Here is a 12507-nt window from a genome sequence, read left to right on the forward strand (position 1 = left end):
ACTCTAAATGCTACTGGAATAAAAATAATAGCCTAATAAAAGTAGAGGAGAGATTCTCACCTCCCATCCCAAGTGCTACTGCTATAAAGAGGCTGCAAGTAGCCTGGGAGTTTCCCTTTAGTGTAGGGCTGCTGTCAGTGGCCCTAGGCTGCCCCCCGCCCCGTCCCAATGTCTCAGCAGCGCATGCTGAAATGGAAATTCTGGGTTGTGACACAGCTCATAGACAGCATCAGAAGGCTGCTGTAAATCAGAACAGCCAATAGCTGCTCTAACTTGTGCAAAGGGCTGCACTAGGCCCAGACTCCAGGCAGCGTAAAAAAAGTGGCATAAAGTCTCCCTTCCTTGCCCACCTGGACTGTGTTTTCTGTGCTGCATCTCCTGAAAGCATACAACCAGATCCTGCGCCACCTCTCCAGGCAGGATGTTCTTTTCCTAGGCCCTGCCCCTGGCTCCCAATAGTCTGACTCTAATAATGCCTCAAGCAATTGTATTCAGATCAAATGCCTCCTGTGCTATAGTATCCTATACCCTTACTGATCTATTAACAATAAACTTGGGAAGCTTGGGTAATCCCTGCTGTCTGTCCTTGTCTGAGATTTTTAAAAAAAATCATTTTAAGGGAAAGGTCTCTCCATTAGCTGTCTCTGTCTTGGGTTTAGTCCTTTTTTTTTTTTTTCTTTTTTTTTTTTTTAATTAAAGATCCTGCATGTTGTTTGCCTACCAGTAATTCACAGAACCCCCTGCAGTTGTTTTCCACCTGGGCACTAATCAACACACCAGTACTTTGCTAATAATTCTGCTGACAGTTTGCTTTTGGATCTCATTTGCCCATGTGCTGTTCATGACAATGGGATAGTTATTCACATCATGTGGCATCACCAGCAACACACACTGGATAGGAAACCTATCACCATTTGGTGAGGGGTGTAATTTCTTGATATTATGTGGATGCTGCAGGGTCATGACTGTTACAGGCAAGCCAAACTTTCAAAAGTAGCCACTAATTTTGGATGCTCAGTTCAAGAAAGAAATTAGAATGCGGGGGATTTTCACAGAATTTCCTACACAGTCCAGGCTCGTTACAGGGATGGCCCCAAAGCAAATCCCCACATCCAAATGCCTCTCAAACTTGTGGGGATTTGGAATTAGAACCTGACTCCAGACCCAGGTTTTCTCATCTATCTTAGATACTTACGCGGCCTCCATTGCCATAGTGCCTCACAACACCGCTATGAAGTAGGGCAGTGCTATTGTTCCTATTTCTCAGAAGGGGAATTGAGATCAAGACTCAGTGTCTTGCTAGAGATCACACAGGAAGTTTTTGTGGTATGAACAGAGAAACGAGCCCAGGTCTCTCAAACCCCAAACCAGCTCCCTAGCCACAGGAACATCCTTCCTCTCTTCTGCCTGGTTTCTATTTCTGTAAGAGATCTGCACGTGCCCAGACGTTGAGGCTGGTGTGTGTGCACTGAAATCTGAACCAAATTTTGGTGCTCAGGCTCATTTCTAGATAACGTTGCACACCAAGTTAAAGTACTGTTGTAAGGGGCGGTGGGGGAAAGGAAACTCTGCTCTGAAAGCTTCTTTGGAGAAAGGAAGGCCCGCCAGAATCACTGTTTAAAGGGGGCCTTTATGTCTTCTCCTGCTCCTTGGAAAAGTGCCATATGGGTGGATTAAAGCTAAAGGGGCCTGGATCAATCAAAACTTTGGGGACCCCCAAGTAGACCCTACATCCCAGATATATCTAATGGACCTGGGGTTTCCTTCCAAATGTAGTAGCCCAGCTAACACAACCCCATCTCAGCAGACCAGCAACTGACAGCATGTCCTATTGATCTGCCTCTTGCAACTTCTTTGCCATGGCCTCCTGCTGCCTCAAGTCTGGTGGCCCAAATCCCAGGCATTCTAACTTAACTTGCCACTGCACGCTCCCCTCCATTCTGTTCCTCTAAAGCGCGGTGGCATCACAGCAGAGCCGTCTTAAGTGCACCAACCACACAGTGTTCAATATTTGGCAACCCATGGACTTGTTTGCATGGCAGCCTATAGTCTTGCTTCACAGGTGCTGAGCCCCAAAACTGGCACAGGAATTAGACTTGTACACAGCACTGCTACAGAATGGTTATGAGCTAGGAGAGCCTACGGTTGAAATGCCAAGCATTTTGCACTGCTTCAGAATCCCTGTATCTAGTAACTCCTAACAGGGAGTAGGTCAGGGAGATGGGGGGTGGGGAGGGTCTAGTGCTCTGAGCACAGGAAGAGGAGCCAGGTGCTCCTAAATCCTCAGCCTGGCTCTGGCACTCCCTCCATCTGTAGCCTTGGAAAAGTCACTTAAACTCTCTGCCTTAGTTTCTCCCACATGCAAAATGAGGGCTGTCTGTACCTATGTCACAGGGCTGTGGAATTCATGTTTGTGGAGCGTTTTGAAGCATGAAAAAGCATGGCATCAGAGCTAAGTATTTTCACTAAGAAAAGCAAAACCAGCATCATATTGTGACTCCTGGGTCTTGTCCTGCTGTTTGCCAGGAGCAGAGACGTGCAGGGAGTGTGCTTTACGCAGTCACACCACAGCTCAGTCTTCAGTCACCGGGCAATCAGGGCAGCCCCAGAGGTGGTTACATAGGGAGGCCGTGCTAGCAGCAAAGAGCATTGCAAGATGGAGAATGGGGGGAAAAAAAACAAACCCCTGGGTGCTGGCTGTCTTTGAACAAAGATCAGTTTTTAACTCCTAGGAAAAACATGCTGTATGAATGTGAGTCTGTATAAACATGTATGCGTACTCATGCATGTCTCTACGCATACATGCTTGTGTGTGCATAGATACCTATGTTTGCATTCACATAGTTCTGCTTGGGTGCGTGTGCGTGCGCGCATGCACTTGTGTATATTTGTGCGTGCATGCTGTTCCAGAAGCTCTGTAGATGTTAACAGATAAAGTGCCAGTAGATGGTGCTCCAGGACATGCGGCATCATGCCTGGGGTTTTGTAGGAACAATGAAACTTGTTGCTGTTGCGTGGGGCAAATAGGAGTTCTTTACATCAATCCTGAACATACTCAGAATTGCCAGTCCCAAGATTCAAAACTCAGGAGTCGGACACCTCCACCCCCAAATCATCAGATTGGCTTAAAAATGAGAACTCTGCTTTCTGGGTTCTTTTACTTTGCTTTCCAGTCTTGAAGGCTTTAGAGATCACGTTTTCAAGCTTTTCTCCATAATTACCTTTTCAAAATGAAAGCTGAGATTCTCTGGTTTTTGTGCGACTCCAGAGCTGGGGCTTTAAGGAAAGCGTCAAATCTCATGGGATGCACAATGAAAACATTGCATAAAAGTGTCCATGTGCACAATTCATGCATATGCTTCTTTGCTGCATTTTTGAGGCTTCTCAACTCTGCTTTCCTAGCAGCAATTTCAAAAGCCCCATATCAGTTTGGTGGCAGCCCTCACCCCTATCCAAGGAGGGCTTGCTGCTCGTCCCTCTGGAGTCCCTCAATGCCTTTCTGACCATTGGGCAGAGGGGTTGCGTCCTCTGGGGATGGAGGACAGACCTTAAGCAGTGATGGAAAGAAGGGTAGAAATGACAGGTCTAATTCTACTTCTTGTTCATATCCAAAATGCCACAATTCATATTTCTCTGACTGCCAGGAAAAACACTAATATCTGGCTGTGTTTGTACATGTTTGTGTGTATCAAAATGACTGCTTCGACCTTATTGTAACGAAACATTGCAGTAAGGTGGTTTCAGAAATATCAATCTTAAACTTTCATTTTCCAGGAAATTCTGCATCTTTAAATTCAGGGCAACAGGGAACTTTGAAATGTCGCAATTTCCTGACCAATAGAAACTCAAATTTCAACCGGCTCTAGTGCAGGGATTCCCAAACTTGGTTCGTGGCTTGTTCAGGGTAAGCCCCTAGTGGGCCGCGAGACACTTTGGTTACCTGAGCGTCCGCAGATACGGCTGCTCGCAGCTCTCGGTGGCTGCGGTTTGCCGTTCCTGGCCAATGGGAGTTGCAGGAAGTGGCACAGGCTGGGCCACCACTTCCAGCAGCTCCCATTGGCTGGGAATGGCGAGCTGCGAGCAGCCGTACTTGCAGACGCTCAGGTAAACAAAGCGTCTCGCGGCCCGCCAGGCACACTTACCCTGAACAAGCCACGAACCAAGTTTAGGAACCCCTGCTCCAGTGAGTAGCTGCATGACTTCAATGGGTCTACTCGGATGCATGAAGTTAGGCTCTGATCCTGCAAACACATGCATAAGAGTTGTTGTCCCAGTTCTGAATTAGGATGACATTTTCAGCTTTGATTTTTGTACGGTCAGATTAAACCAGGATTAAACCAGTGGTTTGGGAATAAATCTGCTTGGTGAGACACCATAGGGAAATGTCAATCAAAGACCGTTAGTTACTCCAGACCAAATGTGCAGCTTCTCACTTCAATGAATCTCAGTTAAAAACTACATTGGCCATTCATTCTCACACAAAGATCTTTTAGGGATGATTATATATGTGTTACAAAAATGACTGTTCAACCCAAGAATCCTGTTTCTTTCCCTCTTCCTAGACTTGGGCTACAAACATGATTTTACTAGGGATGATGGGGACAGGGGTGGGGTGAATTTGCATCTATTAATAGTTTGCTTTTAACCCCAAACCTTTACAAATTATCTTTCAAGATAATTATCATGCAATCACCAAACCTAAAGCAGCTGGAGAGCTAAGGGAGGTGCGGGGGGGAGTAACATCAAAATTGCTAGGTTTTTTCCAAAAATTGAACTTTAAATGGTTAATCTTTGTCCTAGATTTTTCTGTTAATCTGCTTTCATATTGACTTTAATCTCCACAGTAGCACATCACATTAGACACTGTTACACTTCAGAATCTAATCACTTGGCTTGATTTCCGCCGCGCTTCCCCCCCCCCCCCCCGGCCTCTGTGCTTTGTCTTTAAAAATAAATCTGTAGTGACTGTACCGGTAATGGAGAACCTACTGTAATTTCTGGAAACCGTTCAGCACTCTGTCCATTGGAAATCAATATCGACCGCTTTATTTTTCTACAGCTAAAATGGGATACGAGGCGCATTTAAAAGCGCAGCAAAGTCTCCTGTGGCTGTATTTTAGAACAAGACACCGCTCTCCCTGGCTTGGGGTGAATTTAGGTCTCAGTTTGATATACATAATAGGGGCCTTGATCCTGCATTGAAACCAATAGGACTACTCATCTGAATAAGGACTTGCAGAATCTGGCTCCTGTCTACATAGGAAAGAGAGAACCTGGAAGAGCAGTGTCCTGCATAAGTAAGGGCTTTTATAGGAGTGGGGACTAATGTGAGTAAAGGCTTCAGGATCAGAGCTTAGCTTTGCTAGTGGATGTTTTGAGCTTGTCCCTCTAGGTCTGCATTGTCTCATGATACAGACTTTATATCAAGGTGAAATTACTGATGGTCTAGTCTGAGGTGGGGAGAGAACTGTGATTTATAATGGCCTCATGTTGAATTTAGCAGGGAGCCAACTCTGGGCTTTCCATTTGCAATGCAGGGGTGGAAGGCAAGTTTGTTGCATAAGCAATGCGCGTGGTACAGTATCCGTGGGAGGGAGAGCTGGCGGCACCATTCATGTACTGTCAGGCCTTCACTCCCCCTTCTCCCTCCCCCACTCCCGCAAAAGGAGTGTTCCAAGCAGGGTTGGCATCTGCTGCAGTTGGACCTTGATTGTCTTGCTTTCTTTGAATGTGTGACCTAAATTTTCTTTAACACACACACCCTCCCTCTCTTCAGCATTTAACTTCCTTCAGGTCTTGGAAATGCTTTTTATATACTGGTAAGAGATCACATGCAAGACAGAGGCAAAGTCACAGAGCACTAATCTCCCTCCCTCCCTCTCTCCCCAGACTAAATCACGGCATCTTTAATCAGTCTTTGCTCTGGCAAAGCTGAAGAGGGCTCTAAGCAAAGTCCAAATTGTGCTTCTTCAATTCTCCCTCTCAAGGCTACAAGTACCTTGCACTGACTTCAGTGGCAGTTTCCCATACCTCCTGGGAGAACAGGGCCATGGACCGCTGCTTATCACTACAACTAAAGCACATCAACCTCATTTAAGGCCCTCAAATGTTTTAAAATTCTTCCCCATTGGTGATTCTCCTTTAACTTGGATTCCTTCATTTAATTTTAAAATAGGATGGGTTATAAACAACATACTGCCAAGCCTGCAGACCTGAGAGCAGAACAACAACCCTGACCTGGGAGGGAGATGAGCTAGGTGACTTAACAATAGAAACTCCAAGCATTTGCACTACAGAGCAGTTTAGCTCCTGATGTTCTACTCTGTAAATGTGTGCTGGTTGCTGCCCTTAGAATCCCCTGGCTTGAGTAAACTGCCTTTACACTACACAACGGTCACCTTGCTACATCCAACTGTCGCCTGGCTAGTTTGGGAAGCTTGGGTTGGTCCCTCCCTGTGGCTGTGTCAAAGGGAAATGAACACACTTTTGCTCCTTAGCACTGATCTTTCCTGACAGTGCTGACTTTGAACGGGAAAGAGTTGAGTGATTCACTGTTTTATTTCAGTTTGCTTGGTGTAAGCAGCCACTGGTGAGGAGCTGTTTATACATTGCCATTTCTCAAGACAATCCAGATTGTCAAACAAGGATCCATCCAACGTGGAATCCAACCTCTGCCTGTCAGTATTGTCTGTTATTCTCAAGGAAGGGTGCTGTTTTTGTCTTATTGATGCATGTGTTGTGGAAGGGTTAAGACTGTAGAAGGGGGACGTCAGAGGGAAAGCTTCTTGGATACTGTCATTTGAGAAATATGGGACCCTATTTTGCACTCTCACTGGTGCAGACCAGCAGTTACTCCACTGAGGGCGATGGGCCTTGTGCACTCATGTACACCAGTGAAAAGTGAGTGTAAAACACCACCATGGGAGCCATTTACACTCACTGTGCACTGGTATAAATGATGGCACAAGGGGCAGGGCAATGGAGAACCAGGCCTAGTGGCTTGCGTCCATGTAGAACGAGCGGGAGGCCTCACTCAAGCCCAGCCGGGTCTCTGGCTGTGGCCCAGTGAAGTGTCTTGCTCAAGGTCATGTTCTATAACGGAGAATAAAACTCAAGGCCAGAAATGGCTAGTGATATTTGGGTGTCAATTTGGGGGGGCCCAACTGAAGACACTTTAAAAAGTGGGCTGGTTTTCAGAAAGTGCTGAGCATTCTCCCCCTGAAAATCTGAGAAGGTGGCTCAACCTGGGAACCCAAAAGATGAGGCAACCCAAAAATCACTAGTCTCAAGAAAAATTTCAGACTTCCTATGGTCAGTGCCGGATTCCATGGCTAATCCCTCAAGCTGCCACCTCAGGACCTCTTGCTGAAATTCAGGCCCCGTGCCTCCAGCACAAGCTCTCCCTTACACAGCCCTCTGTTCAGAGGCGCTAGCAGATTGCACGAATTACTGCCAGAAGATTTAAGTTCTGATTACTGGAGAGGGATCAGGAGAGAGGAAAAATAGTCAGAACAAATCCATTTCTATTTCTGACGTGTTTATGCTGCACAAATGAAAATGGGGATGGGGCGGGAAGCCAAGTTTTCTGTCATTTCAATAAATGAATCACCATAGGGCTGTTAATAGCATTTTTCTTCCTATAAAACCTGGTACTGTAAATACTGGGGGAGTGGGGGGGGGACTCCTGAACTGACCCAGGGAATGTGATTTGTCTGAAATGGTTTTGGCTGCAATATTTAGTAAAGATGCTTTCCCCTCCCCCCACCCCATATCATCTAAACAATGCTAGAAGGCGAAGTAGGATTTCAGCTGAATTTGCTGGCCAGGCGCTCCAAGGATTGGAATTCTTCCATTTGAGTAGTGGTCGTCCCCTCCCCTCCCCGCATTGGAAGGATAACTCCATTTGGTAAACTGCTACCGAGGAATCTCACTCTGACTGCTGTGAATGCCATTAACCAGATGTAATTTATGACCTCCAGTCAAATATTCAGCAGACTTTACATGCCTTTCACTTACTGCTTATGGAGTTTTCTGTAAACTTGCACTCTTTATTTTTTTTATTTATTTATTTTTTCTTTCCAAAGCTTTACTGGTTAAAGCTGTGAAAAGGTGAACTGAGGTTCCTGGAATCCATTGACTTGCCTGGATGCTTTGGGTGGGGAGAGCATGCTTCTGGAAAGGTGGGTGGTTCAGAATTAATCATCCTGTGGTCCACCTGAGATTGCCTGTTGGCACATGGCAGGTGATGGTGGTTGTCTTGCAGGCAAATCTCATGCTGTGGTTACATGTGGAAGGTGCTAAATAGATGTTTATGGGCCTCAGGGAAGGCTTCAGGAGAGGGAAGCCGCTACTTAATCTACAGCGCATTTGACAGGCTGTACAAAGGGTTCTTGCTGATCTCTGATTCATTACCTCGCAGGAGGAGGTGGTGCAGTGGTTTTTAAGGATTTTTCCTGATGAGTCGTTATTAGTAACCCGATATTGACAAAATGTTGCAACAGGAATGAAAAAGCCCTTTTGGGTGAGAGGCTTGTTACCAGAAATGACAAGCAAATAGGAAAACGGTGCATATGTTGGAGTGCGCTGCTTACAGCGACCTGTGTCTAGAATTCCTCTGGAATCTAAGAAGTTAGGATTAAGACAAACTAGCTATTCTGAAAGGTAATGCTGGGAAATGGGAGAATTTGCTAAAGTAGCAAAAAGTTGCTTTTTAGAACAGACACCATGCCATACGGTTCTCCCCAGGGCTAGCCTCCTACTGAAAGATAAAGGACGACATTGAAAATGTGACATCAGATCCTCACCCTAAATGATCACGACCAAAAGTCGCTGCTGTCTGATGTTGTATCAGTGGCCTGTGTGACATAAGATACTCTGTCTCAGGCTGGTTCCCAGTGGCTAGGCGGCATCCTCACTAAAACTAGCCTTATCAATGGTCCTCAGTCTTGGAAACCTCATCCAAGAAATCAAGGGTTAAATGGCTCATGGGCACATCCAGGACCAAGGTGAAGTACACTGGTGTGTGGGATCTTACATTGCTTCTGCCTATGCTGGACTTAATTTACACACATCCTGTGTATGTATCTATGACTTTGAGAGGCACTCCGACACTAAGGTGTCGGACACAGGATAGATGACCACATCAGTGGTATAGAAGTCTTATGGTGCCTCAGCTAGCAAAAATCAGCCTAGCTCTGGAGCCAGTGGAGCACTGCTGATTTACACCAGTTGATCATCTGGTAAAATGGTACTATCCTTAGACATGGTGGGGAAGAAATGATCTATAATGTCCAAGTGTGTAATGGGGTCATTGAAGCCAGTGGGCATTTCAAAGCCTCCAAACCTGATTTATGCACAAGAAATCTATTTCCTCTCATGGGTGGAAGTGCTGCATTTGGGTCTAGTTAAAAAATAGAACAGCGAAAGTATGAAAGGGATGGGGAAAATAGATGATTTTGTCACTGCAGACTTATCTTTGTTTCCTTGGAGTCAGTGAGAGAGAGGAGAGCTAGAAGACAATGAGTAATTAGTCATTGCTGAATTATTGATGAAAGATACTGTACGAGTTAGAACAAATTTCAGCAATGGGAGGGAGTTAAGTGAATCATTTGCTCTTCATAAAGCCTCTCCAGATGAAGACACAAATCCGTTCTGACCTGCCCATCTCCTGCCATGGGCAACAACAGGATTTTAAAGTGACCCTCACTTTCCCAAACTCCGGTTCACACAACCCCCCAGGTTCACAGAAGGTTCCTGTGGCTCCCCAGTTAGCACATGGTGAATCTGTGGTCCTGCCACCCCCTCTTAGCTTCAAGCTTCATGTCTAAGACTTGCAGAGCTGGAGATAAGCTCCTTGGCCACACCTCTCCTGTGCAGTGCCTAAGCTCTGTGAGAAGGTTTTATTTTCAGGCATGTGCCCTGTGGGGTTCCTAAACACTGCAAGTCTGAAGCTCCTTGGGAGCGGCCTCTGAAACCCCCAAACATATGGATGCTTCAGGTGTCCTGTAACTTCGCAGAATCAGTCCCTTAGTAATTCTGTGACTTCTCCATGTTGGGAACTTATGCTGTATTCATGAATCCTAGAAATCGGAGATTGCATTAGTTGTTTGTTGTTAGAACCTAGGAAATCTAAACAAAGATCAAGGCCCCATCACAGTCTAGTCCGCTTCCTTGTCAAATTTGGATTGCCCCTACAGTATATTTAAGTGATGAGATCCTTAACCATTTGTTTCCTATGATAGCTCACAGAACTTCTGGCCTAGAGCAGAAGATACTGGGTATGGGTCTTTGCCTTGTGTTAAAGCAGGAGTTCAGACTAGATCTAATGAAGAGTAGTACTATATAAAAGCTAGGTATTACTCTGAAACTGCATTTTACAACATTATTACCCCTTGGGCTAGCATTTAAAAGCTAGCTCTTACAATTGTGCAAGTGACACAAAAGGATCATTAAACAAAATTTCCCAGGCCACAAACTGCGAATCTTGTGGAAATGGTGGGAGGTTGCTTTGTAGCAGGAAAAAGCTGCAGCTTGTACTGTGATGTCTTGTTTAAAAATTCATGCCAAGGTAAGATATTTTTTTTTTTTTTCTTCAGATGAGCAATGGGGGGGAACCCAATATATTTATGCTGCTAGCTTTAGCATCCGTCTAGCATCTCCATCATAAAGCAGCAAAACAAGAGGGCTGCTGATGCTGCATGTTACTGAGCTGCTCTGGACTGAGGTGGGGGTCAGAGAATTGATTTCATATTTCCTCACTGCAAAAAAGAAAAGATCCCATTTCCTGTCGCTCTGAAGGAGACTTTTGGTATGATCTCATCCCTGCTGTTATCAATGAAGCCCAGCCTTTCTCCTGTCCTTATGCATGCGGGAGAAAGAATGAACTGTTTTTACATCTGAATCCATAAACAAGAGGCAAAATACCTCTGAAGGCACAGATCAGTGGAGGAAGTGGCAGGATCATCTTTCATGCTCCCCCGCCCCAGACCAGTGAATTGCTGCAGTATAGATAATGCAAGATAAAGCAATAGTGAGTCAAACACAGAGTAGCAGCTGAACACTGCAAAAGCTAATTTCCTCTCAAGAAGTGCATTGTGATCGACTGTAGAATTAAACTAAAGGGTAGCTTTACAATGATGGGTTATAAGCACAAGTCTCTGCCAGCTGAGTGTCAGAGTAAAACATGCTCATAGTCTCCAGCATGTATCTCAGCCAAGGTAGCATTTTGTTACCCACACTGCAAGAAAAGCTTTAGTGGCTATTATTCAAATTGAATTCAGCAGGATCATCGTATGCCTGGTTAGGATTGTAGGACCATGTTTGTAAAATGAGAACCGTGCCAACAGTGTGAGTATTCAGGATTAAGGACACTCCGGGTATGCCTACACTGCAATGAAACACCTGGGGTTGGCCCATGTCAGCTGATTCATGCTCAAGGGTCTCGGGCTGTGGGGCTCTAAAACTGCAGGGTAGGTGTTTGGGCTCAGCCTGGAGCCCAAGCTTGGGAACCTCCCCGCCCCCTGTGAGGGTCTATAGAGGAGTATCTTACTCCATGAACCATCCCATTGTCTGCAATGGTACTGTGAGCAAAGAGGACAGCATTGGATTCCCTGCAGCCAGTTAAGGACTAGATTTTTGCCTTCAGGCACAGCCATGATAAGCAAGAGGTGGTGCACAAGCTATCCCCCAGGAGATACTGTGCCTTAGACACGTCTCTTTGGCAATGTCTATAACAGAGTTGGCACTGTAATTTCCAGCTCAGCTAGAGCTACAAGCGTGAGCTTTGATTCAGTTAGCTGCTAAAAATAGCCGTGTAACTGCGGCTGCATGGGCAGCAGGCGGGGCTAGATGCTGGATGCACCTCAAGTTTCAGCTGGGATTGTACTCTGTGCAGCTAGCTGTGGCCATGCCACTATTTTTAGCGCACTGCCTCAATCCGCGCCAGTGCGGGTATGTCTATCCGAGCTGGAAATCTTACCTTCGGCTGCAGTGTGGGAAATGCTTCTCCCTCAGAACATGGAGAGGAACAAGTTATTCTAGTCCTTGCAAAGTGCTGCCCCCCCCCCGCGCATCCTTGCATCTGACCAATAAGCCGCAGATGTAGAGCCAAAGCTTTGTTCACTCCCCAGCTCCTTGGCTTCACCCACTCCCAATTCACTGGCTCACAGCAGGGAGTGTTCACAGCAGATCGGGAGCCACAACCTTGGTAGGTCACATTCGCCTAAGCAGGTGGTGTGGTGGAGCCTTAGCCCTCTTACAATCCCATTTGTGTCCTCCGCTTGTTTAGACAATTTAGCCTGGAGGCTGCAAAGCAGCATTTAACCTTCTGTCCATGAAAACATGTAATGAAGAGAGGCATTTCAAGAAATGCTGCAAGGCTCTCTTGGTTGGTAGACATAAGGGCCAGCTGTGGAGTTTGGTTCTGGATTGTGAAATGGATTGGAACTTCCCTGCTTCGTGGGTTGTGGATGTTGGATCTTGCATTATCATTGGGTAATTATAGTAGGA

The 12507-nt window shown here is 45.9% G+C and overlaps 2 protein-coding genes across 2 annotated transcripts in view; one reads left to right on the plus strand and one right to left on the minus strand.

The window, feature by feature from the left end:
- CCDC92B (coiled-coil domain containing 92B) overlaps positions 1 to 12507 on the minus strand; it is a 57106-nt gene that overhangs the window by 33967 nt on the left and 10632 nt on the right. The window lies entirely within an intron of this gene.
- Positions 1 to 12507, plus strand: part of RAP1GAP2 (RAP1 GTPase activating protein 2) — a 293053-nt gene that overhangs the window by 2928 nt on the left and 277618 nt on the right. The gene's annotated exons all lie outside the window — the stretch shown is intronic.

Source organism: Chelonia mydas, chromosome 17 (genome assembly GCF_015237465.2).
Source record: "Chelonia mydas isolate rCheMyd1 chromosome 17, rCheMyd1.pri.v2, whole genome shotgun sequence".
NCBI lineage: Eukaryota > Metazoa > Chordata > Testudines > Cheloniidae > Chelonia > Chelonia mydas.